Source organism: Prionailurus bengalensis, chromosome A2 (genome assembly GCF_016509475.1).
Source record: "Prionailurus bengalensis isolate Pbe53 chromosome A2, Fcat_Pben_1.1_paternal_pri, whole genome shotgun sequence".
NCBI lineage: Eukaryota > Metazoa > Chordata > Mammalia > Carnivora > Felidae > Prionailurus > Prionailurus bengalensis.
Window position 1 is genome coordinate 7,133,122 of NC_057348.1, and position 12,531 is coordinate 7,145,652.

General features: G+C 39.5%; 1 pseudogene; it reads right to left on the reverse strand.

The window, feature by feature from the left end:
- Positions 1-7,807: 7,807 nt before the first annotated feature.
- Positions 7,808-10,432, reverse strand: LOC122486549 (annotated as a pseudogene).
- Between the last annotated feature and the right edge of the window lie 2,099 nt (positions 10,433-12,531).

The following is a 12,531-nucleotide window of genomic DNA, read 5'->3' on the forward strand; positions in this document are numbered from 1 at the left end:
TGGAAGTCTTAGCCTCAGCAATCAGACAACACAAAGAAATAAAAGGCATCCAAATTGGACAGGAGGAGGTCAAACTTTCACTCTTTGCAGATGACATGATACTCTATATGGAAAACCCAAAAAATTCCACAAAAAAACCCCTGCTATAATTGGTCCATGAATTTTCAAAGTCTCAGGATATAAAATCAATGCACAGAAATTGGTTGCATTCCTATACACCAATAATGAAGCAACAGAAAGAGAAATCAAGGAATCGATCTCATTTACAATTGCACCAAAAACCATAAAATACCTTGGAATACACCTAACCAAAGAGGAGAAAAACCTATACACTGAAAACTATAGAAAGTTTATGAAAGAAAGTGAAGAAGACACCAAAAAATGGAAAAACATTCCATGCTCATGGGTTGGAAGAACAAATATTGTTAAAATGTCAATACTACACAAAGCAATCTACATAGTCAATGTAATCCCTATCAAAATAATACCAGCATTCTTCACAGAGCCAGAAGAAACAATCCTAAAATTTGTAGGGAACCACAAAAGACCCTGAATAGCCAAAGAAATCCTAAAAGAGAAAACCAAACCTGGAGGCATCACAATCCTGGACTTCAAGCTGTATTACAAAGCTGTAATCATCAAGACAGTATGGTACTGGCACAAGAACAGACCCTCAGATCAATGGAACAGAATAGGGAACCCAGAAATGGACCCACAAACGTATGGCCAACTAATCTTTGACAAAGCAGGAAAAATACCCAATGGGATAAAGACAGTCTCTTCAGCAAGTGGTGCTGGGAAAAACTGGACAGCAACATGCAGAAAAATGAACTTGGACCACTTTCTTATACCAGACACAAAAAGAAACTCAAAATGGATGAAAGACCTAAACGTAAGACAGGAAACCATCAAAATCCTAGAGAACACAGGCAAAAACCTCTTTGATCTTGGCTGCAGCAACTTCTTACTCAACACGTCTCTGGAGGCAAGGGAAACAAAAGCAAAAATGAACTATTGGGACCTCATCAAGATAAAAAGCTTCTGCACAGCAAAGGAAACAATCGGAAAAACTAAAAGGCAACTGACAGAATGGGAGAAGATATTTGCAAATGACATAACACATATAGGGTTAGTATACAAAATCTACAAAGGATTTCTCAAACTCAACACCCAAAAACAACTAATCCAGTGAATAAATGGCCAAGAGACATAAATAGACACTTTTCCAAAGACATCCAGATGACTGACAGACACATGAAAAAATGCTCAACATCACTCATCATCAGGGAAATACAAATCAAAACCACAATGAGATACCACTTCACACCTGTCAGAATGGCTAACATTAACAACTCAGGCAACAACAGATGTTGGTGAGGATGCGGAGAAAGAGGATCTCTTTTGCGCTGCTGGTAGGAATGCAAACTGATGCAAGCCACTCTGGAAAACAGTATGGAGGTTCCTCAAAAAATTAAAAATAGAATTACCCTATGACCCAGCAATTGTACTACTAGGTGTATATCCGAGGGATACAGGTGTGCTGTTTCAAAGGGGCACAGGCACCCCAATGTTTATAGCAGCACTATTGACAACAGCCAAAGTATGGAAAGAGACCAAATGCCCATTGATGGATGAATGGATAAAGAAGATGTGGTGTGTGTATATATATACACACATACACACACACACACACACACAATGGAATATTACTTGGCAACCAAAAAGAATGAAATCTTGCCATTTGCAACTATGTGGATGGAACTAGAGGTTGTTATGCTAAGCAAACTAACTCAGAGAAAGACAAATATCATAGGACTTCACTCATGAGGACTTAAAGATACAAAACAGATGAACATAAGGGAAGGGAAGCAAAAATAATGTAAAAACAGGGAGGGGAACAAACCTTAAGAGACTCTTAAATACAGAGAACAAACTGAGGGTTGTTGGATGGGCTGTGGGGGGGCGGGGATGGGCTAAATGGGTAAGGGGTATTAAGGAAGACACGTGTTGGGATGAGCACTGGATGTTATACATAGGGGATGAATCACTGGAATCTACTCCTGAAATCATTATTGCACTACATGCTAACTTGGATGTAAATTAGAAATAAATAAATAAATAAATAAATAAATAAATAAATAAATAAAAGTAAATGAATAAATAAATAAATTCCTGCGGAATCTAATTGCCCTGCACACCTGCCCCCAAAGCAACCACTGTCATCAATTAGGTGAGTATATTTTCTGTCGGTGTTTCTATAATGTTAGTACTGATTTACATATTTACAAACTTTTCTTGAAAATTTACCTAAACAGTATATTACTACATACACTGCATCTAAAGTGTTCTTGTTTACTACATTGTGTTTAAATCTAGATATAATACTTTAAGTGATACATAGTACTATCCGAGGATTAACTTCATTTGATTTGTCAATTCCTTATTTCAATAACTCTATGAAAATCCTTTTTGCATATCATGCAGGTGAGAATTTCTATATGACATGTGCATGGAAAATAGTTGTTTGTGTTGTAAAAATCAGTGCAAGTCCAATTTCACTATTTATTGCCTACATTTGTTTTCCCAGTAGAAAAATTAGTTGGTACAACTACATGCTATTATTAAGGTATAGAATCAGGAGCACCTGGGTAGCTCAGTTGGTTAAGAGTCCGACTTTGACTCAGGTCATGATCTCGTGGTTTGTGAGTTCAAGCCCCGCGTCGGGCTCTGTGCTGATAGCTCGGACCCTGGAGCCTGCTTCGGATTCTGCGTCTCCTTCTCTCTCTGCCCCTCCCATGCTCATGCTCTGTATCTCTCTGTCTCTCAATAATAAATAAACATTTAAAAAAATTTTTTAAAGGTATAGAATCAGAAATATTTCTCAAGTATCTAATAATAGTCATTCTGTGATAGCTCCATTTAAATATTCACATTTTATGTAGGGAATATATTTCCATATCTCAGATTTTCAAACTTGGCTGTAAACTGCATTACTATTCATAGGAAATCCTATAATCCACTATATTAGTGCTGTAAATACTCCCCAAAACCACAGTAACCTAATTCACAGAAATATGTGTAAATCCCTCAACCTCTCTGTGTTGAACTCCCTCCTCTGGAAATGGAGAGGATAAGAGCCATCTCCAGAGATGTGTGGCACTTAAAGGAAGAGGAACTTAATAAATATTTGTCACTTTGTACCCAGAATTTGAATCATTATTGTAATAGTGGGTTTCTTGATGAAATGCAATCCTATGCACATTTGAATCACCTTTTACTCGATTATATGGAGAAAATCTGAAGGCTCTCTTCTCAAGGTGCTAGGAGTCTTAAAATGTGTCTAAGCTGACACAGTAAAATTTATCTTCCCCTTCTCATTCTGCCTTTTCTTTTTGATACTTATGAAAATCACTGTAACGATTTCTTAGTAACTGAATGTTGTAGATGCTATTAAATAGAAAATAATAGATCCTATTGAAAGTTTATGACATAGATACAAACAAGTGGTATTTTTTCTTATCCCTTGTCCTATGGGATGTCCCCAGGATGGATGAAGGGTCAAGCAGGAAAGCAGCAGTTTGTGCAAGCCATATTGACTATGCTTCGTTCCTGTGACTCAAAGAAGGGTCTATTCAATATTTAACATATTTGAGGGTTTCGTTGTTGTTGCCTACTCTGGGACAAAGATAATATAAGTTCTGGAGAATCAGAAATGAATGTGACTCAGTTATTCCCTTCCAAGTACTGAATACTTGTACAGGGACAAAAATTGAAATTTTTATTAGTATCCATTGAAAATCAATCAGATCACAGGATATTTGGGTTGAATGGTATAATAAAGCTTGGTATTAACAATATTAATCAACATTATCAATAATAATATCTAAATCTTTTGCCCTTACTATATGGATCCATCACATATTTAACGACATTGTTAGTATTCATTATCTATTTAGTCCTTACTCGGTGGAGTAGTATCAACAAGGAATCTATTCAGATGACAATTTTGAGGCTCAGAGATACTAAGGACTTGCTCCAGGTCACTAGATAATAAGTAGAGAACATAGGACTTAAAATTATATTATGAATGGGGCACCTGGGTGGCTCAGTTGGTTCAGTGTCTGACTTCAGCTCAGGTCATGATCTCGAGGTTCGTGAGTTCAAGTCCCACATTGAGCTTTCTGCTGTCAATGCAGAGCTTGATTTGGATCTTCTGTCTCCCTATCTCTCTGCCCCTTCCCTGGTTCTTCTCTCTCTCTCTCTCAAAAATAAATAAACATTAAAAAAAAAAAAGAAATGCAGATTTCCAGTAATCTTTGTTTTAAAAAAATTATATTATGGTTCTGAGGCACATGCATTTTACTTCTTCACTCTGTTAAAACTCAGAAACTTTAAAGCAGGGATCCACAGGTCTTCACAATAACACATCTATTGTACATCTTTTAATAATTTCTGGCTTCCTGATTGTGGATAGAAACTGAGACATTGCCATTATGTCTCCCTTTGAAATGGAGAAGGGCTAAATTATAAGCATGGAGTAGGAGGAGCACCTGGGTGGCCCAGTCAGTTAAGAGTCTGACTTTTGATTTTGGCTCAGGTCATGATCTCATGGTCATAGGATCGAGTCCTATGGCTGACTCCACTCTGGGCATGGAGTCTGCTTAAGATTCTTTCTGCCCCTCTTCCCCACTTGCAATCTCTGAAAGAAAGAAAGAAAGAAAGAAAGAAAGAAAGAAAGAAAGAAAGAAAGAAAGAAAGAAAGAAAGAAAGAAAGAAAGAAAGAAAGAAAGAAAAGGAAAAAGAAAAAAAGAAGAAAAAAAAGAAAAGAAAGAAAAGAAGAATGAAAGAAAAGAAGAAAAAAAGAAAAGAAAGAAAGAAAAGAAAAGAAGAAAGAAATAAAGAGAGAGAGAATGGAGGAGGAAGTGGACAACTGAGGCAAAGTCCAGGAGCCAGGACCAGAGAAAGACCTACCCTAAGCTGTACTGTCATGAGCCGGCTCTTTCTGTGATCTGGGCCAGCGATCTCAGACGCCCTCCCTATAGATGATACACCAACGGCTCACCACTGTGGTTTACCAGTTACCTCCAAATAGAAGAGCACAGTGAGCAGAGAGTGTATGGGTGGAATGACCAGAGAAGTGAAGTGGTTGGTTGCATTGGCAAGGAGAGAATACTGGCCAGGGGCACTGTGTCTGGAGACAGACCGTTTGATTCAAACCTGGCTTCATCCCATTCTATCCCATGACCTGGTACAAGTTACATTAAAAGGCTATAATCCTCTCCTCTTTAAAAGGACAATAATGTGTACACATATTTTAGGGGTGACTACGTAGGTGAAAAGAAACAGGCTACATAAAGCACTTTATTTCAGAGCCTGGTACTTGCGAATCCTTAAAAAGGCTTCATGATATCAAGTACGTAGTCATCTGGCATCATTCCCCTGCTCATCTTCCACTTTCATGATCATTTTGGAATGTTTAAGAGATGGTTTAGAGGGACTTGTTTCCTGCTCTGGTTAGAAAGGTTCTTACAGGAGGGGCGTCTGGGTGGCTCATTCAGTTGGGCTTCTGACTTTGGCTCAGGTCATGATCTTGCAGTTTGTGAGTTTGAGCCCTGCATCGGACTCTGGGCCGACAGCTCAGAGCCTGGAACCTGCTTTGGATTCTTTGTCTTCCTCTCTCCCTCTGCCCCTCCCCCGCTCGTGCTCTGTCTCTCTCTCAAAAATAAACGTTAAAAAAAAATTTTTTTTAAAGAAGTATTTAGAAAGGTTCCTACAGGAGCTAGAACCAGTGTGGGAGGAAAGCAGAACTTTGAGAATTTTCAGATTCCCACCAGAACCAAGAACAAACCTCACAGCCTCTGAGTTGAAACTACTACAAAGGGGACATATGGTCCCCTTCCATCTGGCTTCTCCAACTATCCTGCTTATCCTGATGATGAAGAAACAACGCTCCCCAAGCCATTCCTGTATCCAATATCCCCAGCATCACTCACGGCACTGTGCTGCCTCTGTGTTGGGGAATAACAAAGGAATGACGATCCATCACCCTTCTTGTGCCTGGTGAGTGATGAAGGCTCAGGCTCTGTTCTCAGGACCTGCAGGAAGACAGAGTCAGGTATGGACCCCTTGATGCATATAATGATTCTGGGAAGAGAGGACACACATACAGATCCAACTGTGCTGGGACAGGCCAACTGAAAGTCTGCAGAGCACAGACCAATTATTTATAGTTGTGTGGGCCTGAAAGCTCAATGTACAGAGCTCCTAATTAGCCAAATTGGTCTGTGTTCTCCCAATCTCTGAAGACTTGTTAATATTAATGGACCAGGAACATAGGGAAAGGAAATGTCTTTTGTCGGCTCTGAGGCCTTCCACTTCTCAGGGGGAATAGCACCTGTACGCTTCTGATTTTCAGGTTTCATATATCCATAAAAAACCGAGACTTAATTTTTAAATTAATATACATAAATGTGAGTTTATCATTCATCAAATGCATGCAAATGACTGAGCAATTTAGGGAGAATTAGGACTTCTATATCAGGAATCTGGTAGTACTTCCATTTTCTCAGTTAATATTTGTGGCTCTAAGAACACTTAACATGAGATCTACCCTTTTAACAAACTTTGAAGTATTCATATATTATTGTCGACTTTAGGTACAATGCTGTACATCTCTAGAGCTTATTCCTCTTGCTTGACTGAAACTTTATGCCCTTTGATTGCCCATTTCCCCCTCCTGCCACAACTCTACTCTGACTCTATGAATTTTACTATTTTAGATACATAAACGGAATCATGCAGTATTTATCTTTCTGTGATTGGCTTATTTCATTTAGCATAATCTCCTTAAGGCTCACCATGTTGTTTCAAATGACAGAATGTCCTTCTTTCTTCAGGCTGAATAGTATATATATGTATATATACTAGATAGATAGATAGATAGATAGATAGATCACAGTTTTTTTATCCATTCATCTGTCAGTGGACATTTAGGTTGTTCCCAGATCTTGGCTATTTTGAGTAGTACTACAGGGAACATAGATCTCTCTTTGGGATCTTGATTTCAATTCTTTTGGAGATACACACACACACACACACACACACACACACACACACCAACAGGACAGGTGTGAAGTGACATCTCATTGTGGTTTTGATTTGCATTTCTTTGATGAATAGTGAGTGATATTGAGCACCTTTTCATACACTTTTTAGCTACTTATATATCTCCTTTGGAGAAATGTCTATTTAAGTCCTTAACCCATTTTTTTTTAAACAAATTAGTTGTTGTTGTTGTTGTTGTTGTTGTTGTTGTTGTTGTTTACCATTGAATTGTAGGAGTTCTTGCATATTTTGGAGATTAACCAGTGATCAGTCATAGGGTTTGCAAATGTTTTCTCCCATTCCATAGGTTACCTTTTCACTGGTGAGGAATCTGAAGTACACTGATTTGCCACAGGTTTCAAATTGTTGTTGAGATGAGATAGAATTGTGTCTTTGAATCCCATACCCTTTCTATTATCTGTGGTGCCTCTCTCATATCAAGGATATTAGCACCACTCTTAGATAGCTACTGTGGACCTACCTGACACATTTCCCTATCCAGGCTTTCACCTCCATGCCTAGTGTTAATCAATTAGCACTCATTCTAAATTTTGAATTTGAAGAAGAAAAAGAAAGCATCACCTTTGGGGAGAATGTTAAATGAGATATCAACATCAGTATTACTGTATTAGCATTCTCTGGAGAAAGAGACCCAACAGGATATGTATATATTTATATATAAAGAGAGACTTAAGAAGTTGGTTCACATGATTGTGGAGGCTTCGTAAGCTCCAATTATGCAGGGTAGGCTAGCAGGCAGGAAACATAGGAAGAACTGCAATTCAAGTCCAAAGACAGTTTGCTGGCAGGATTCTCGCTCCCTCTGGAAGGTCAGTCTTTGTTCTATTAAGGCCTTCAACTGAGTGGATAAAGCCCGCCTATATTATAGAGGGTAATCTGCTTTACTCAAAGTCCACTGATCTAAATGTTAATCTCACCCAAAAAATACTTTCATAGAGACATCCAGAATAATGTTTGACCAAATATCTGGGCACTATGGCCCAGCCAAGCTGACACATAAAATTAACCATCACAATTATCTTGGCAAATTCCAAGCATTTTTGCCCATTATTTAGGTTTTCAGAAATAGAGACACACCCTATTCATTGTTCCAGAGTAGGTCAGACCCAAAGTATTCTATCTCAGTTCATGAAAACCAAGGAATCAAAACCGTAATTTAGTCATTTTTAATAGGATGTATTTCTTCTCACTGGCTAGTATGGCTTTCTCCTCTATAAAGGACTACCCTTCTCCAGTATTAAAGTTCCTGGTCGGTGATGCTGATAGATGACTTAGCTTAGTGGCCAAAGGGTAAGTAAATTAAACAACTTATTAGGCAGGTTTCAAAGAGTCCCCAATTATTGTCTCAGAAACTATATGTGACATCTCTAAAGGAAGTGGCCTTTACTATGTACCATATAGTGGACACAGAACAGAGCCCAAAGACAGATGTGTCGAGACAAGACAAAGGTTTTAAAGTAAAGTCCTAAAGATACTTTTACTAGTGAAAGAGAAGAGCCACCCTTTACTGAGGTAAAGTATAGATAGGTGAGTTTGGAGCAAGGTGACAATATCTAATTCACCAGCACAGATGATTAGTTGTATGGCATGGAAGGAGAATATATGCAAAGGAATATCAGGAATTTTAGGAAAAATCACACTGGCTGTTGCTAGGGTGAATTTTTTCACATCATCTCTCTTATGAGCTCAGATTACTTTAAGAACTTCAGCACCTGCTCGTGAGCATTAAAAGACCCAAACATACTAGTTATCTCTGAACAAAACATGTAGTTAGATCAGTAGCCCCCAACCTTGGTTATGCGTGAGAGCCAACCAGGATAATTTTTAAACCCTTATGCTAAGGCTATACTTCAGTCCAATTAAACCATAATCTGTGGTGAGAAGCAGTCATCAAATTTTTTTAAGTTTATTTTTAAGTTTATTTTTAAGTTTATTTATTTAGTTTGAGAAATTGAGTGAGCAGGGAAGGGGCAGAGAGAATCTCAAGCAGGCTCTGCACTGCCAGCATGGAGCCTGATGCAGGGGCTCAAACCCACAAACTGTGAGATTACGACCTGAGCTGAAATCAAGAGTCAGACATTTGACCAACTGAGCCACCCAGTGCCCCAATTGTAATTATTAAAAAAAAAAAAAAATGCCTGGGTCATAGATGAGAAATAAAGAAAGCTCTATAGTTACAATATGATTCATTCATGCATTGACTCTAATATAGGTAGGATCCCACAAAACGCCCTCAATCCCATTTAAGATGTATCACAATAAGCAATATTCAGATATGAAGCACTGAACAGATTGAAAGGCACAAAAACTACCAAAATTATGGAACCAAATGGGCAGAATTTCCAGTTCCAAGTGTTTGGTTTGACTGACTTTTCCAGCTCCCACACTAAAAAATGGGGACAAGTATTGAGAACGGGCTGTTCTGAGGTACCTCTCTGTGGCCCTCTTGATGGCCCTGTACCTCAGACTAGATGAAGGGGAGTGAGCATGGGGGTGACCACAGTATACACCACCAAGGCCACCTCACCCTTCCTGGGAAAATATGAGACAGCTAAACTGAGGTACACTCCAAGACCTGTTGCACAAAATAAGCCAGTAACTAACAGGTGACAGCCACAGGTAGAAAAGGCTTTGTTACTTCCCACCTGTGGATGGGACTCTTGGAATGGAGGCAACAATTTGAGTATAAGAGAAAAGGATCCCTGAGAGTGGAACACCACCAAAAACGGCACCAGTAAAATAAATTCATGGGTTATTGGTGGGGATTTCCAAGGAGGCAAGTTTGAATAGCTGAGAAGGGCCATGAAGGAAATGAGGTATACTTCCACATCTGTGAAGAAGGTAAGTTGTGACACCATCAGACTGTGCAACTGGTGAAAAGCTGATGAAAAAAGACACCAAAACCAGCAGGACACAGAGGTGGGTAGTGCAAGGGATGACAGATGGCCACAAACCGATCATAGGCCATTGCGGTCAGTAGATTGTCTTAACATCCAAAAAGAATAAAAACAGACATCTGAGACTACATAGGAGATGATTCTTCTGTGAGTATGGATGTCCGCAATCATGTTGGGGACAGTAGTAGAGGTGAAACGATGTCAGCCAAGGACAGGTTGGAGAGGAAGAAGTACATGGGGGTGTGGAGGTGGGGGTCAGAGCTGACGGCCAGGATGATCAGCAGGTTCCTGAGCACAGTGACCAGGTACATGGACAGGAACATCCCAAAGAGGAGAGGCTGCCATTCTGGATCCTCCAAGAGGCTCAGGAGGAAGAATTCTGAGATGAGTGTTAGAGTCTTTAATCCCATGTGGCTGAGACCCCTCCCAGGAAGGAAAAGAATCTTGGAATAAATGGCACAAGCAAACAGGCAGCAAGTGTGTCTGTATTTTGTATTCAAGCAAATCAAAATAAAGCATTCACACTTGAGGACTGTATACTCTAGTACTTTCAGCTTTCAGCTATATTTCTCAGTGGTGGCAAACTCATCTCCTCTCAGAACTCTTTCCTCATTGATTTCTTGGCTAGTTACCTGTTTCTATATAAACACACTTTAGAGGGGAGCCTGGGTGATTCAGTAGGTTGAGTGTCCAACTTCGGCTTAGACCATGATCTCATGGCTCCTGAGTTGGAGCCCCACGTTGGGCCCTGTGCTGACAGCTCAGAGCCTGGAGCCTGTTTCAGATTCTGGATCTCACTCTCTCTCTCCCTCTCCCCCGTTCATGCTCGCTCTCTCTCTCTCTCTCTCAAAAATAAATAAACATTAAAAAAATTAAACACATTTTAGAGAGACTGAACCAAAGTGTGATAGAGGAACAAGGCAACTTAGAGTAAATAAATCAGTGAACACAGTAAAATATCAGTCCCCTCTGCTGAAGGAAATATATGAAAGAAGTATCTTTCTCCCACCTTCCCCCAAAAAAATCACTCCAATGAAAAACACTAGGAAGCAGTCAAATATAATTTATCTATATGCAGCACAAGAAATTCTTTTAATTTAAAATATTTATAAATATTCTGTAATGTTACCTGCATTCTAAATTAAAGTCAAATACATTAAATCAGTTAGAATTAAAAAAAATTTTTTTAATGTTTATTCATTTTTGGAGGAGAGAGAGAGACGGAGGATGAGGGAAGGAGGGGCAGAGAGAGAGGGAGACACAGAATCTGAAACAGGCTCCAGGCTCTGAGCTGTCAGCACAGAGCCTGACACAGGACTCGAACTCCTGAACTGTGAGATCATGACCTGAGCTGAAGTCAAATGCAAAACCGACTGAGCCACCCAGGCACCCCTAATCAGTTAGAATTTAATATGATAGCTATTTTCATGGATTTTCATCCTTATTTGGTTTTCTGATACCTATCCTCAATGGAAATGAATGCTCACGGGGCATCTGGTTGGCTCAGTCAGTAGAGCATGCAACTGTTTATCCTGACATTATGAGTTCAAGTCCCACTTTGGGCCTGGAGTCTGCTTTAAAAAAAAAAAAAAAAAAAAAGGAATGAGTGCTCACTTAAATGTGAGTTGTCTTTTAAAAGTCTTTTTGATAATGGGGGTGCCTGGGTGGCTCAGTCGGTTAAGCATCCGACTTTGGCTCAGGTCATGATCTCATGGTTTGTGGGTTCGGGCCCTGGGTCAGGCTCTGTGCTGACAGCTCAGAGCCTGGAGCCTGCTTCAAACTCTGTGTCTCCCTCTCTCTCTGCCCCTCCCCTGCTCATACCCTGTCTCTCAAAAATAAATGTTTAAAAAAATTAAAATAAAAAAAGTCTTTTTGATATTAATTTTAACCCTAGACTTTTTATGCAGGGTTATTTGTATTAACTTCACACCATTTCAGGGACTGTCTTTGTGACTGCCATTGGCATTTCTTGTCTCCATCACATAGTGGCTTAGTAAAAGTGTTTAATAAAGTTTCTAATTCTAAAATTTGTGAAGCATTGTTTCCTTATCAAATCAACCCTCTTATTTACAGTCAAGGTTTTACAACCAGGGGAAATCCCAAAGCTATGTCTGAAATCCAGTCTTCTTAACCCTAATTAAGAACTTACACTTCTTAAATCAGCTCCCTGAAGGCAACTTGGACCTCCTGGCAGGTAACAATGTGATTGGAGAAAAATGCAAAAGACCAAAGTACAGAGAATAATATTATAAAAACCTGAATCATTTCTTCATGTATAAGATGGGGACAAAATGGAACTACCTTAGGGGCGCTTGGGTGGCTCAGTCGGTTGAGCATCCAACTTCCACTCAGGTCATGATCTCTGGGTTTGTGAGTTGGAGCCCCACATCGGGTTCACTGCTGTCAGTGCAGAACCTGTTTCGGATCCCCCCCCCACACTCCCTCTGCCCCTCCCCAGCTCACTCACTCTTTCAAAAATAAATGAACACTTTTTAAAAAATGGACATAC